Raw genomic sequence first — 16,588 nt, 5'->3', positions numbered from 1 at the left:
GGGTATTTTGAAACCTTTTTCCAGTCTTATTTTTCTCCTTGATCAGGTTCATGATATCTTCTGGCAAGTGGTTGGGCCTGAGGGAAGTAGTGAAAGTGGTGACTGCTGTAAAGGTTGTGTTAATTTCTTGGGCCAGGTCTTTAGCAGCTGTTTCAGTTTCTTCTTTGGATTTTATAAGCGAAACAGGACCAATATATTTCGGGAGTACTTTAGTCACCTTTCCCATGATATGAATGAGTGTCGGTGTCGAGACAGTTTTTCTTGGTGTCCCGACTGTAGCAGTATTGGATTTTGATCAGATTAAAGATTATTATTTAGTGTCATTAAACTTTAGTGCAGTCTCACATTCTGCAGTATGGCTACATCAGCAGTGCCAAAAGTATTATAATGGGTATGTTCTGTGGGACCTGCCAGAACCCTTTTGTTGGATCCTGTATAGTTAGCAAGTATGTTTCCATTCCTATTGGTTGTTCAATTGTTCCAGGTGGGATGCTTGACATTTAAGTCACCAGCAATGATGACAGACTCTCTGTTGCTCGAGATGGCGTCCAAATCTGAGGTCAGTAATGATTTTAATGAAGGATTGTATGCTGCATAGAATTTTTGTCTACTAGCCGAGCTTGTGAGAACCTCTACACATGTAACCTCAAGATTAGTGTTAGGCGCGATATTTACAGAATGATGACTAATGTAATTCTTGATGAAAATGGCAGTGCCGCCACCTCTGTGGGTCAGCATGTCAGTTCTGTACAAATGATATCCCCTAATTTTGGGGTTGTCCGATGATCTAATGTGCGTTTCACTTATCAGACGTGCATCCGGCTGATGTCTTTGGGTGAACTCTTGGAGCTCTATGACCTTATTTCTGAGGCCGTTCGCGTTCCACGCGATAATCTACATTGAGTCTGGATTTAGTTTATTGCTGTTCATTAATGAACGATGTGAGGATGGTTTGTGTATCTTTTAGGAATCGTTTAGTAGAGGATGGTGTAGGGTTGGATCTTCTGAAATCTAGTAGCATATTTGCCAGAGAAGAATGAATGATAGCTGTCAGGTTTGTGTGTGACACTGGCTGATTCTGTTCATGAGTTATCTGTTTAGAACGGACTACATCCGCATATGTCCTTGTCCGTTGTTGTTGAGTTGTTCATTTAAAGGCCTTTGACTGAGGCAGATAGGCTTCTAACAATTGTTGCTAGTCTTTGAGAGGCAGTGGAGCTGAGGTCTCTGGAGTGAATCTGTTGGGGGGGGGGGAAATAGTGTCTGCTTTCTCCAATCTTTTATTTTTTGGGATTTGAATGCATCCTCTGTATTTAGCTGTGTGTGTGGGCCACCGTAGTTGGAACATTCAGCGTGGGTGGTTTTCGGCTTTGTACAGATATTGGTTAAGTGGCTGTCCCCACATTTTATACATTCAAACTCAGCCTTACACATTTTCTGGGTGTGGCCAAAGTTTTGACATGTGTGGCACTGACCTGTTGAAGCCCTTTTCCTTAAGGGTTCTGGGCTGATTTTAATTCCACAGATTAATATCAGGTCACAACTTTATTTATAAGACTGATGGATCTCAACTAATAACTTTGGCATCGGAGTCTTGTCTTTTTTGGTAATTCTGCAGACCTTGATGGGTGGCAGGTCCTGATGTCGTGGATCAACAGCCACTTCTTCTGTGGGTACGTCTTCAGACCAGTGCCGTAAGTAGGCATGGAGAAAGGAGCGCCCGCCACGGGCGCTACTAGGATTAGGGCGCAAAATGTACAAAATAAAAATAAATAAATAGATGTAAAAGTCCGCTATTTTATATTACATTTTTAAATTTCGGCAATACGCCGAAATTTAAAAAATGTGGGGACAGACAGCCACCCAACCAATATCTGTACAAAGCCGAAAACTACCCACACTGAATGTGCCAACTGCAGTGGCCCACAAGCAGCCAACTACAGAGGATGCATTCAAAACCCAAAAAAAAAAAATGGAGACAGACAGACACTCTTCCTCCCCCCCCCCCCCCCCAATAGATCCACTCCAGAGGTCTCAGCTCCTTCAGACACACAAATAACACACTGCATTTTTTCTGCAACACAAATTCTGAAATACACTGCACATTTTGATGGAGTTAATAGTAAGTAGTTAACATATTGCATTTAGTAAAATTTAACTTGTTACATTTAAATTTTTCAAACTTTTTGTCATTTTGGGTTAGGGGACACAAGTTAGTCACTTGCGTTGGGTTAGGGGGACGCAAGTTAGACACTTGCCACAGGCGCTTCATACCCTCGTTACTGTACTGCTTCAGACACTCTTCGGAGCACCACCTTCAGATTTTTCTCTGAGCCAAGCGAGAAGGTGTGACACTGAAATTTCTCCTGTCAGATTTCGGTAGTCCATCACTGTGGTGGGCTGTATCTTGATGCCGTCGGTGACATTTTTGGCGGTGATATAAGAGATCTTTAGATTGGACATTATGGCCCTAAGAAACATCCATCTTTGTTTTTCGCGGAGTATTATCTGAGGTACCTTCTCTCTAGTGGAGACAGGGGTCCGAAACTGGGCCATCTTCTTCCATTCCATTCTCTTTTGGTGGTTCAGAGGCCGTGGTTTTTCGTTTCTTACGCGCTCGGACCTATGTGAAATCTGAGGTGGAAGAGATCACCAAGTCCAGCTTCTCTTATGTTGAAGCATTGTCGTCCCCTGACATAGAGTAGAAATTGATTTCAAATTTTTTTAGAATCTTTTTAAGTAAGTGACTCTACCAGGGTGTCAGCGCCAACTTCGCACATTTTGGGAAACTGAGGCGTAAAAGCACTGTTTAAGCTTAAGACCGCGTGAAAGTCCCGTAGACTCAATCAATGGTCTACCCGCAGAGAGAATCCCGCAGGCGCAAAGAAATGCAAGCAAAACGCTCGAAATAGCAGCAATGATTTAAATTAAATCAACCAGCGATTTAATGAGGCTGTGCAATTCAGGACCTATCTTGTCCCTTCCTTCTGCCAAGTGTAGACCGGCAGTCGAAATCTCATACTAGAGTAGGAAGACTACTCACAGGTACAGGAGAGGGCCTGGGACATTCGTATTAAGGCCAGAACCTTACCTTGCGCTGAAGAATCCAATCAGGAAAATCCTTCCAGTCCGAAAATCAACAGACAGTTCCAAAACTCAGTCATTCACAAACTCACCAGACGAATCTTTTTCAAAACTCCTAGTCCAAAAACCTAAACATAACATCCTTATAAGGACTGGTTTAAAGGGGCTGAGCAAGAATGCTTTTCATCTTCCCCGTTATCTGTAGAGGACAGTGTAGGGATTAGGTGTCATTGAGCTATTAAAGCCCTGATCATAGCAGGAGGGTACCAGCAATAGTCGAGCCTATTCATTACCATCCAAAGGTATTAATCACCGCATCTCACAGTCGATTCATCAACCCACCCAGCCCTCTAAAACATAACAACTATATTCATTATATTGATATCAAACTTATATTAAAAAGAATATATGATGTATGAATTTTTTTTATTTTAGTTAAAATTTTAATTAAAATAAAAAACTCAAATAAAATTCAATGTGTTTATAAATTTTGTAAAGTATTTTATACAAAATACCTTAGTAAAGTTAAAAATACATTCAGCCCTTATTAACTATCTTAACCTTTCGTAAGCTAAACTTATGGCTTTCTAGAAAACCCACCGATTTCCAAACTGTTTTTTAAAATTTATTTTATTTTCAATAGCAAATAATCATAGATGGCTGTTTACAGCTGTTTGTCCAAATTGTTTATATAGAGGACTGTCTAAACTTTTTTAGTTAAGCAAAACCTATAAAGTTCACTCCTGTCAAAATAAGTCTCCTCATTAAATTAATATGTTTAAAGATTAATAATGCTAATAATTAGTGATATTTTTACAACGATATTTTCTTAATATCGAAGTAGTTTGATATTTTTACGGAAAGAAATTAGATTTGCTTAATGTGTTTTAATAATTGAGAGCGTCCATTGCCTCCTAAAATTTCCTGAAAGTTTCTCCTAATGTAAGTAATATATGCAAGTAATTGATTGAGGAAGTTCATTGAATCTGAGTGCGTTTGTGTCTATAGTCTGTTTTCTAATTTTAACTAATCATAATCAAAATGTCAATGCGTTTTAGCACTGACATTTTGCAAGCAATCTTCCACGTTTTTTGTTTTTTTTTTAATTTGTTTCGTGGTTTCTTCTGATATCTGTTCCTTTATAAAACTAATAAATTTAGGTGCTCATTTGAGTATCATTCATCTTTGATCTATTGCAGTGCTGTCGCATACTGTTGGCTTCATCTAGTTCCACGTGACTGCCTTCTAACGAAGCAGATTAGTTTTCAATTACATGAACTAACATAAGAAAACTTTTACTATTATTAGAAATTCTATGTTTAATTATTATTTCTTCCTTTTTCTATTTTATTGTATTATATTTTTTTTTATTCATTTTACTTACTATTCCAGTTTCGTTGTCATGCTATTAAATATTTCTTGGAAACAAACCAAAAGTTAAGCTTGCCATATATAATATAATACAAGTGATGAACTTCACGTTCACTAAATAGATAGCTAAAAAATTAAGCTGTAGAGAAAATGCTATTAATGTCAACAATTATTCAAGGTCACGTCTCCAAGATATGATGAAATACGACTGGTGTCCTTAAAAGGACTAGTTTAAAAGGGCGAAGCAAGAATGCTTTTCATCTTCCCCGTTATCTGTAGAGGACAGTGTAGGGATAAGATGTTATTGAGCTATTTATTTAAAGCTCTGATCATGGCAGGAGGGTAACAGCAAATGACGAGCCTCAGCTAGAACTTCATGGACTACAGATAATGGATAGAACTTCATTCTATCCATTACCCTCCCAGGGTACCAATTTTAGTTGCCTCGTACGAAATGCATGAGCTACATTGAGGCTATTCTTATTCTTATCCCGGCCCCCATACGGGAGTGCGATTGGTGTTAATGTTTATTATAAGGATAATTAAAATTTATATTGAAAATAATATGGTGCATTAAAGATTTATAATGTTTGAACAACTATATTATGTATAGAAAATTTTAGTATTGTTTATTAGTTGTTGTTTTGTATTAGTATTGTTTATTATAACATTACAGATATTGCAATATACTCAGAGTAGAGCACTTGCATTCTCTACTAAAAAGAAATCAATCAATCAATCAATAAATAAATAAATACACCAATGACATCAACAAAAATCTCATTACTGAATTATAACTGTATGCTTTACAATCCAAACCCACTCCTGAAATTGAAATGTTACGTAATTGATTTTCAATAAAACGAACCAAATCATTCTACTCCGAATCTCTAGCGATGAGATCCCAGAGAAGATGCTGTAATCATCCTAATCGAATGCTATAATCCACAAAACGCTACTATCTCACTTACCTTCTTGGTAATTAAACAAATTAATTTGTCCGCATTAATCCCGAACCACAAAAAACTCTCGTTACTCTGTAACCAACCAAATTCCTGTTAATAAAAAATCGTAAACCACAGCATAATCTCAGAGGGATTTTTTTTTTTTTTTTTTTTTAAATCATTTGACAATGATCCCCACGAAATGGCAGCACACCTTTATACTGTTTGGTGCTAAACACACTTGACTACATTTTGATTGGAAATAGAGTGATACCCCGACTAACGAAGATAATTCGTTCCGGAATCACATTCGTTAGCCGAAACGTGATTTCCTGTAGGTTTCTATAGCATATCGTTTAATTCGTTCTGGATGCTGCCTACTACTTAAAGGTAAGTTTTATAAAACGTTTTTCAGTCTTGATTCAATAAGTTTATCTGCATGATAAATGTGGTGTTATAGAAAGTTGGAAAAGATTAACTATACAGAGAGAATATCAAATCAAAAGGTTTTAAGCAAGGTTGGGATGGAAAGAACACTATTCAAGAATATTATGCAAAGAAAGACCAGATTTGCAGGACATCTTCTGAGAGGTTCTTCGGGACACCTGACAAGAACTATATTACAAGGGAAAGTTGAGGGGAAGAGAAGAAGTGGAAGATCAACTAGAGGGTGGTTCAATGACATCGTGGAATGGACTGGTTTAAGAATGACGGAGGCGACAGACAGAGAGAGAAATGGAGATCAGCTGCTCATCTGCTGCAACCCTCTTGCTAGAGGGTGCTATCGGACAACGACGACGGCATGATAAATGTGTTGCAAGACAGGAGATAGGTTGAAATCCAAGAGAAATATGCTCCCTCACTTATTTCCTCTTTTACATCTTTAGAATTTGTGTAGGCTATCGATTCTCTGAAAACTTGGAAACAGCTGGCCTCCATGACACCTGTCATAAAGAACTGTGGAAACATTAACAGAGAAAAAAAATAGTAGCTATTTTAAAACATAAAACCCATCTCTTGATATCAGATGTTGATCCATTGCTTTGTTTTACCATAGAGTAGGATGGATTTATGTGTAACAGAAGTTCCGCCAATCAGGTTTGGCTTTGAATATTTATGTGAAAATAGTTCTGATAAATGATAAAAGACAATCAGATTTTAGGTCTTTTAGCAGCTTATGACACGGCCTGGAGGCCCATGCTTCGCTCAAAGCTTCTAATCGTGTAAATAATATGCTACCATACAGGTGGATTTAGTTATATTCAGTGATTACAAAAGTAAATCCCATCCCAAAATTTCCTCATTCAGATGACATTTCATTTGTACTCCAAGCACCTCCTTTTAAGCTTCAGAGAAGATACGAACGCAGCACTTGATCAAACTTGATATAGTACGCCCACAGATGGGAGATTCTTCAACATTTCTGCTCATGTCAAAAGAAGGGGAATCCATTCCGGTAATCAATCCGTATTGTGGGATGTGTCGTTTATTATTATTACACGCCAGAAAATTAACTTCTCTTTTGTGATCATTGTCGTTTTTAAAATGGTAACTATTTTGCTCGTATAACAGTTGGAAAATTTTACGTATAAAGCACGTGATTTCGCATGTTGGTGACCAGTTCGTACATCGCCTGATTTCTTTCTCCCCTTTAACATGAATCGACTCTTCTTGGCAGTCTGCCAACGACAGCTCTCGCTTATGTGGTCGGAATATATCTACTTGAAACACTAATGCTTACAACCTAATCCGAATAAAACAAGTTACAAATACCCATTTGAATAACTGCCAGTCAAGCTACACTCCTACAATCTACTTTAGAAATATCATGGTGAAAGTCCAAAGTACCTTGGAGTGACTACATTCTTGACTTCCATTGAACACTTGATTTATGGCAAATTATAACCTTGCAGTATCGTCTTCCAGGAAGTAGCTGCTGTTTATTGGGTTTCCGATGTCAACATACTAGCATTGCTACTATACTCCATAGCAGAATCATTGGCTTTGATGTGATTTAACAGTTCTTATACGTCACTGGTCAATAAATAAATATAACCAACAAAATAAAAAACCTACACTTCACGGATCGATGGTCAACTCAACTAGACTGCGAGATCTCCGGAAAAATAAGATCAACTTACTGGCTTCCAACTCAGTAATATTGCACCTTCATTATGGAAGAAAAGGACTTCAGAAAGAGAGATCTAGACAGCCTGTTTAGAGAACTGCTACACAAAGGTTCCATGATACTTTTGATATCACACTAGTATGTAAACTTCAATGGCAGGAACACACTTATCTTTGCCCGATATAACTACCTCATGAAAAGGGATTTAACCTTGCAAGATATCTATAGTCTGCACTTAACTGGGCCAGAACATGAGAGATGCAAATTCTTCACAAATGAATGGACTGAGCTCTCCATACCGCGAGTGTGCCAATTTAACCCGGTGTTTCAAACATACAGTTAGTGACTGCCTAGTTTACTCTTACCCTGAAACTGGTACGAGCTTTGTTAATGCGACATTGAAGTTTTATTATGGATTGAAAATCTGTTAAACTGTAATCCCTTTTCTATGTTATTAACAGTTATACCCGTTTATTCTTTTTTCACTTTCTAAATGCAAATCGTTTGATAAATTAAAAAAATTCCCCATAGGGAAACTTCACCCTTCTAAGGGAGGAAACGAGAAGATTTGAGATTATAGAAAAATTAAAAATATCAGTTTTTGATTAAACTGGACAATGGCTATCATATGAAGATACAATACATTTTCATCACATCGATGGTGCAGTTAACTTTCTTATGAAAGATAGAATATTAATAATTCCCTGAACATTTATATTACCATTTATTATGTAACAGTTGTTAGGTTTGTAGTGAATCCTTTGTGTGCGTGGCATGAAACATCGGAAATTTTTTTTTATCTTTTTAATTGTTGAATATCACTCCTCAGAATTACATTTAATATGAAGATAAATCAGAGTGATTAACAAAGCCTAGAAAAAAAAAGAGTTTATTTATTAATTTGCATAATTCCATTGTATATATTATTAAGAAGACACACTTGTGAACACTGACAGGTAAGGATATTAATAAGCATTGGTCGTTGGAAGTATAGTTTGTTGCCAAAATTGCTGCCTTTCATTGTTCCTATTTGTGCGCTTATAAAAATGCCTTTCGCTCTAAGCGACTACCTGAGCCTAAATCCTATCCTGCCACCTCTCGTCCGTCCTAAGACGGGTTGTCCCCTCCTAATGAAGGATTGCTGGAGTATTAACGCAGCCGGTTCGCTACTCCTCTTCTGCATCCCCTAAGGGCAATATTCATGACTCTAATCCGTGTGTGTTCACGGATCCCGTCTGCCTGCTTGCGGGGATGAAAACCGCAGATAAACCCTGCTGTGCTCGCCCAGCTAACTTCGCTATCGCTGAGGAAGATCCTTGAGCTCTTCACGTTGTGGATGGGAATCGAACCTAGGACACTCCTTCCCCACGCATATGGTTGCGACGCGCATACCCACTAGGCTAACCACGTTGACTGAGCCTAAATCTGGGAATCATAAATACCAAATTTCAAGAAAAATATGCATACCCAAAATGGAGTTATTGATTTGCCAAAATTTACTGTTAACATCGCTCTACAAATTTAGTAAAGATCTCAATTTTCGATAAAACAAGATGAACAGTTAAAACGAATCGAATGGGAGATTTGCATTGCAGTTGATTTTTCCCTCCTCTCTCCTTCCAGGAAGTGCAGCTTTACACTTTGAAGTGGTATTATTATTATTAACGTCTGACTACCATGGAATCAGAGATCACTAATAAAATTACTTGAATTATATAACATATTTAAGTTCGTCACATATTAAGGCTGGGGAGTAACACTAATACTCCACCTAAAAACTTGTTCGTATATGCTATCTAGAATTCATTGCGTTGGTCAAGATTGATAATTATCGTTGTCAGTGTCTGAACAAACGACAACTGTTGCAAAAGCAACGACCTGACGTCATGAGTTTAGTTCACATACGCTTTTTGCCGTTATCTTAACTGCTCAATGCTTTCTCATAGTAAGTTAACAGTATGATACTGGTAAACGTGAACGATACTGAGATCAAAAATTTCTCATCATTTCTTGATAACAGTAAGTTATTTTAAGTTTAGTTAAGGGAGATAGTAAATCTCATTTTCGCCGGAAAATAGCCTCTTGGCTCTTTATCGTGGAAAGTTATTTTTTCATGCGTTGCGTTTGGATAAACATCTCACCTTTGTTAGTCTTTACCGTTTGTCTACTAGGATGCAACGTCATGTTTTAAATTAAAATAATTGCTACCATCTTATTCCGATTTTCTGCCTTATAAACTCATGTGTATATTTAAATTGAAGTTCTACCATTTGCCATATACAAGCTGGTGGCTCTGCTTCCAACACACAATCTGTTGACCTTTGTTATATATGATAAGAGCAGTCACGAATATCATATTTGTCACTTGATAAACATTGTTACTGTGGCAGTTTAACAAGTAGTTTTGGTTTGGTTTTGAAGCTGCATTTCCTTCCGTAATGGAGTGATCATCTCAACGAAATGAATGACTGTGAAACTACTGTGTTGGTGTCTGTTGTAAACTAGGACAGTAATTATATTCGACAAATATGCATGATTTAGCAGTTGCGAAAGGAAAGTCTACTTGGAATTAACAGGACGGACAGCGTATGTTAGAGAGCTGTTTATAAGGCCGGACTTGATTTTAGGTATTTATTTATTTACAGTATTTATTTTAAGTACGGTCAATATTTAATATAATGTTAAACATGGGATTGTTTTGTTGTTCTAATGAGAGTAGAGTACTATAATGAGCATTTCGGTATCGTTTTCCTGCAGTTGATTACATGAAAGATTTGTCAATTTTTTTTTTTTTTTATTACGTGACACCAGAGAGTCCCAAGAGTCATTGTGGTAGGACACACTACACCACCACATTCAACTCGCCATCCTTCCTACTTAATCCTTCAACTACAATACACAACGCCATCTACCTCCAACGTCTCCACTACAAATACTACTTTTTGTCAATGAACTGCATGTGTTCTCCTTACCGATTTGCCAATATGATTAATGAGAAATAAATCTGCTTTTCGTAGAAAACCCTGCTATCGCCGTATGAGATCGGCTAACTCATCTTGAATTGATAAAGTGCCATGCCTTTATGAGACAACACAGTAGGATTGAATGGGTATTCAGTTTAAAATGGAATAACTTTGATCGAGTATTTTTCTCATTTATTGTTTACACTTATTCCTGATATGCTACGGAATTTGCTAATGAATTACTATTGTTAGAGGTAATAGTTCTTCAACGTTGCAATAAGAATATATGCTAATTTTATTTCAATTCGATCTGAATTTGCTATAAAATTTCCCATTTTTTGACGAGGTCATTTATCATTTCCTGAGTTTATTTTTTGCTAACAGAATAATAATCTGCAAAATATAAATTATTTAGATTTATTTCATTGATACTAATTCCATAATTTTACCATCATGATGTGGGCAAAAACGTGTGGGTGACATTGGATATTCTTGTCCAATTCTTCGGAATGACTTACCCCGATATTTATATATATATACAGTATATATATATATATATAAACATTTAATTTGGATGTATTGGTTTGGTCTTTTTATGGAGAATTATTATTATATGACACTTGGAGTTTCGGGACCCATCTCGATAGGCTGCTGTGCTACACAACACTAATAACTACAGAACTCATTCTACACAAGATACATAGTCTACATTCTTCTACGATATCTGTGTTATGCAGCACTACACAACCCATTCTACACCACGTAATTTGCTTCTTTTATAGATATTCTGCAGTATTTTTTGGATTTAACTGCTTGTGTTCGCATTAAAGACAAATTGCTGATCTGTTTGCTCTCTTTGCAAGAGAAATACTGAAAGAGAACTTCTAACTCCTCTTCAGTTGAAAATGCTCACATAAAGATTGCTCGTGTCTTGACTAAAACAAACTTTTCAATACATTTGTCACTATTCTCAGTTGACTTTGTACAGTATGGCGAAAGAAAAAAAACAGTACTGAATTACTACAACAATATATGTTATGCAATAAACGGGTTTATTAACAAAGAAATATATGTTTACAAATGATCATATGTACATTCACAACTATTGGTGGAATCTTGTCGAATAAAGCATTAACGACGGTAGATTACTGACTCGAAATGGGCACCTTGTCTTTCAGATAGGTTTCATAGCGCATGCGAAGATTCTCTGTCATCTTCGAAAACAAGGGTTCGGATATCCATTGGACATATGGTGTACTGTTATCCCTTATTCATCAAGGTTTCAAGACGGGTCATGGTGGAATACCCATCCCTTCAACGTACCCCACACAAAGACATGAAGCGAAGTGAGATCAGAAGAACGTGAAGGGTAAGCGAATTCTGTGAACTTCGAAATGACCTAACATGGAAGTGTTTTGATAAATAGGCCCTAGAACCATGTGATCACGTGATATGTGACGGGTTGCTCCGTCCTGTTGGAATAGCTGTGCACGAAATCGAATGCTTTATTGCACAACACATCCTGTGCAAATCCTCTATGAACAGAACCAACACATTCTTGATGTAGTGTTTGTCATTCGAGCTGACAGTTTCACCACCCTCTTCAATGAATTAGGGTCCAATTATGTCATGGCTGGAAACCGCATACCATGCTGTGACCTCGCTGTGAAGAGGTTTCTCTTGGACATATTCAGGTCTCGAGAAACCTCTAGATTCGTCTGTTTACATGATTGCTTAGATGGAAATGCGCTTTTCCAGCAGGAAATCCAGCAGCACACCCAGATATCTGGGTGTATACTTCAGCAAAAACTGCATACATTTACACTGCATAAGTGATTGGAATTTTTATAATAAATTTTCTTCTTGGTGATGGTGTTTCTTCATTGATATAAATTATGTTTATTTTATTATATATTTCTATTCCTTATTAATAACAATATATGAGATTTCAGAAACTGCAGCGGGCACAAGTGATACAAGTATTGCTCAGACAGCATCAAAACGAAGCCGAACGTTTCAAAAATGTATGTAACTGTAGTGGTATCTCGCTAATCCGAACTAACAAAAACTGTTTTCGTTTGGATTAGCGAATTTTCACCCAAGGGACAACAATAACTAGTGTTTAACACAAAAACAATCCGATTGTAATGGTACATCGATTTAATTCTGTAAATAAATGAAGTAACTGATAGAAAAAAAGCTACTGTACTGTAATGTAAAAGTTAAAACATAATACAGTACACGAGTTTATTTTAGTAAAAAAAATTAGTTTGTATGTACATGCATTGTTGAGGATTCTGATTTAATGAAATTTCATAGTTCAGTACATAACTTAATTTGCGTAAAAAATATCACGTAAATTACTAATTATATGAAGATCCAAATGCTTCAATTCGGCGACATGAACTATTTAAGTTAAGGGATATTATATCCCATATTGTTTCTTAGCCGAATAAGAAACTCAAAGAGTTTCATGCCGAATATAGAAACTATATAAAGTTCCGCGATTCTAAGCGTAAGCAAATACCTGGATAGTGCAGCACCTGATCCTTGAATGTAGTGCAAGCTGAGGCAACTCATAGAAAGGGTGGAGAAAGCTCCGATCACTATTCTTGATATTTTTTATTTGCCCATAATGTGAACTTAACTCCTAGGAGCTGTATTATTGTTCACCATTATGAGAGAAGGTCACTACCCAGACCGGTTTCGACCTTTTTTTGAGGTCTCATCAGTGAGTAGGTAGACTTAGTTAATACCAAGTTTGTAGCGAACAGAACTTACATCCCTTTTATGAGAATTGCCAAGAAGGTGTCCTAATAAATTACTAATTATATGAAGACCCAAAGGCTTCAATTCGGCGACATGAACTATCAAGAATAGTGATCGGAGCTTTCTCCACCCTTTCTATGAGTTGCCTCAGCTTGCACTACCTTCAAGGATCAGGTGCTGCACTATCCAGGTATTTGCTTACGCTTGGAATCGCCGAACTTTATATAGTTTCTATATTTGGCATGAAACACTTTGAGTTGCTTATTCGGCATGAAACTCTTTGAGTTGCTTATTCGGCTAAGAAACAATATGGGATATAATATCTCTTAACTTTATGTTATGTCTTAACTTAAAGTTATGTTGCCGAATTAAAGCCTTTGGCTTTTCATATAATTAGTAATTTATTAGGACACCTCTTAGCTAGTCTAATAAAATGGATATAAGTTTTGTTCATTACAATCTTACAACAGCAGAAGAGTCCTTTTCAGGACTTCCAGGGTAATGGATGCAATACTGTTGCCAATGAAGTTTTAACTGAGGCTCGGCTATTGCCGTTACCCAGCCATGATTAGAGCTTTTAGCTCAATAACACTCCATCCACACAGATTTTCTTCATTCAGATGACGGGATAAAGAGTCAAGGACTCAGTCCATCGCCCAGTTCTTTTAAGAACTTACAAAAGCAGAACTTGGGAGAAATTAATCAATCGACCGTGAGATGCGGTGACTGATTCATTCAATCCAATACCCTTGGAGGGTAATGGATGGCAATGCTGTAGCCAGTGAAGCTCTAACTGAGGCTCGGCTATTGCTGTTACCCTCCTGCCATGATCAGAGCTTTAATTGCTCAATAACACCTTATCCCTACACTGTCCTCTACAGATAACGGGGAAGATGAAAAGCATTCTTGCTTCGCCCCTTTAAGCCAGTCCTTATAAGGACTATAAGGACTTACAAAAGCATAATATTATGATTTTATATTACCAAAGCTGATATCTTCCTATTTAATACCAAGATTCCCTGAAAAGCAGAAGCCAAATATATCTGGGTGTGCTGCTGGACAGAAAACTAACCTTCAGTTCACATATAAAAGCATAATAATGTACAAAAGCATCAAGAGTCACTGCAGGGCTTTACCCTCTTATCAATAGGAATATAAAAGCCTCATGTACAAAAGCATCAAGAGTCACTGCACAGCTTTACCCTCTTATCAATAGGAATATAAAAGCCTCATGTACAAAAGCATCAAGAGTCATTGCACAGCTTTACCCTCTTATAAATAGGAATAGCAAGCTGGATACCAAAATAAAATTGTTCCTTTATCAGTTGATGATTCGACCCATTATTACTTATACGTCCCCAGCCTGGAGCCACACCTCAAGTACAAATATCCTCAAACTACAGAGAGTGCAAAACAAATGTCTCCGTATGATCTCAAACGTACCATGGTATATCAGAAATGTCCAACTCCACCGGGATACAAATATCCCCTACATCTACTCTTTCCTGCAGTCTTCAGCAGTAAAGTTCTTCTCAGCATCCTCTTCACATCCAAATGAATTAGTGCAACAAGCAGCAAATTATGATGAAACAGACTTCTCAAAATACAGGAGACCCAAGGCCATCCTACTTCCAAATAAAGATCTTTAAATCGCACCCACTCAGGCAGAGCACTTAGCTCATAAACGTTTCCTCACCCAGCAATCCTTATCAGATAGCAGGGATTATAAAAGCATTTTGCTTCACCCTTACAGTCAGCAACGTCTTGCGTTGGTATTAACGGATTGCTGGAGTTTGAGAATTAATCGACCGTGAGATGCGGTGATTAATACCCCAGGAGGGTAACGGATGGCAATGCTGTACCAATGAAAGTCTAACTGAGATTCGGCTGTTGCTGTTACCCTCTTGGGCACTGAGATTCGAGAGATGAGTACACTCTCTTAAGGTTTTTGCCTTAAGGGAGCAATTTGAGTTTCCGGGGAAAGTGTTCTCCGGCACGGCCCGCTGAGGGACTTTGTCAGTGATTGCTTTTCTTCGGAATATGAGCGGTTCTCCTCGGTGGTGATGGTGGGTGAAAGGCCATCACTGAGTGGAGCCAAAGCTAAGATGGACGGTATTTCGCCCACAATTGAGTGGCCTAAGGATCGTCCGAATTTTTAGAGACGGCTTTACTTATTCATAAGGTCAAAACTGGTCTGGGGAGTGACCAGCTCCTAGGAGTTAAGTTCACATTATGGGTAAATATCAAGAATAGTGATCAGAGCTTTCTCCACCCTTTCTATGAGTTGCCTCAGCTTGCACTACCTTCAAGGATGAGGTGCTGCACCATCCAGGTATTTGCTTACGCTGGGAATCGCCGAACTTTATATAGTTTCTATATTCGTCATGAAACTCCTTGAATTTCTTATTCGGCTAAGAAACAATATGGAATATAATATCCCTTAACTGTCACGTAAAAGTTTCACAAATAACACACAATTTTTTTATTTCTCTCTAAAAAAAGTCAGTGATTTTCTTTTGCTGCTTGGAAGCTAAACTTTTATTCGAATGCTTCTTCTCGGAGCTGCATTAGCAATAAAACTTTGTGGAATGGCGCATCATTCTGCTTAGCCCATTCTATACACATGTTAAACTGTCAGCTGCCACTCCATGCTTTACTTTTTTTTTCTTCGAGTTCTTTATCGCCATCATCGTCTTCTAATTCAATTCTGTAGCGTCCTGTAATTCTGTATTTATAATTTCAGTATCTGATTTGATTTCGAATTCACTTTCTGTTATTCTTGTAATCCATTCCGTTTAACACCTGTTTGTGAGATTTCAACATCAGGATTTATATTTTTAACCAAATTATGCACGTGATTCATTCCGACAAGACAGTACGTACTGTGCAGTATAAAAAAGCAAACGTGAACACACAATAAATCAAAATAGGCCTAGAGTATAAACGTATAATCGACAGTATGAAAAATATTGTATTGTAATTAATAATAAAATAAATAATAATAGTTACAATAATAATTATTAAATAAAAATAATAGTATACAAAATAATCTCACGTAATAAAGGTTTTTTTCCTTTCAAGCCGCAGTTCGGACTAAAGAGTTTCGGATTAGCGAGATACAACTGTATATTAAATGAAAACAAAACATATGATGAAGCTGAGGCCATTTTTATGATTTGTAAAATAACTAGTTTTTAAATTGCATCTTAAGCTATGCAGCGTCATTACAACGCTCATGAAGTGGAAGTTGAAAAAAAAAAAAAAACGGATTCTGGAAGGAAACAAATGACTTTCATGTCACATTATCAATTATATTTAGAATCTTTGAA

The 16,588-nt window shown here is 37.2% G+C and overlaps 1 protein-coding gene across 1 annotated transcript in view; it reads left to right on the top strand.

The window, feature by feature from the left end:
* The first annotated feature begins 9,835 nt into the window (after nt 1–9,835).
* LOC150106010 (uncharacterized) overlaps nt 9,836–16,588 on the top strand; it is a 45,106-nt gene continuing 38,353 nt past the window's right edge. Inside the window, exon 1 of the mRNA XM_090394614.1 lies at nt 9,836–10,154. The gene's annotated coding sequence lies outside the window, so the exon portion shown is untranslated. The remainder of the gene's footprint in view (nt 10,155–16,588) is intronic.

This window comes from Typopeltis vanoorti, chromosome 6 (genome assembly GCF_054136105.1).
Source record: "Typopeltis vanoorti isolate ZY-2024b chromosome 6, IOZ_Tvanoo_1.0, whole genome shotgun sequence".
In the NCBI taxonomy this organism is placed as follows: Eukaryota; Metazoa; Arthropoda; class Arachnida; order Uropygi; family Thelyphonidae; genus Typopeltis; species Typopeltis vanoorti.
The sequence above is the reverse complement of the archived record's forward strand: the minus strand, read 5'-3'. Positions and strand labels throughout refer to the sequence as shown.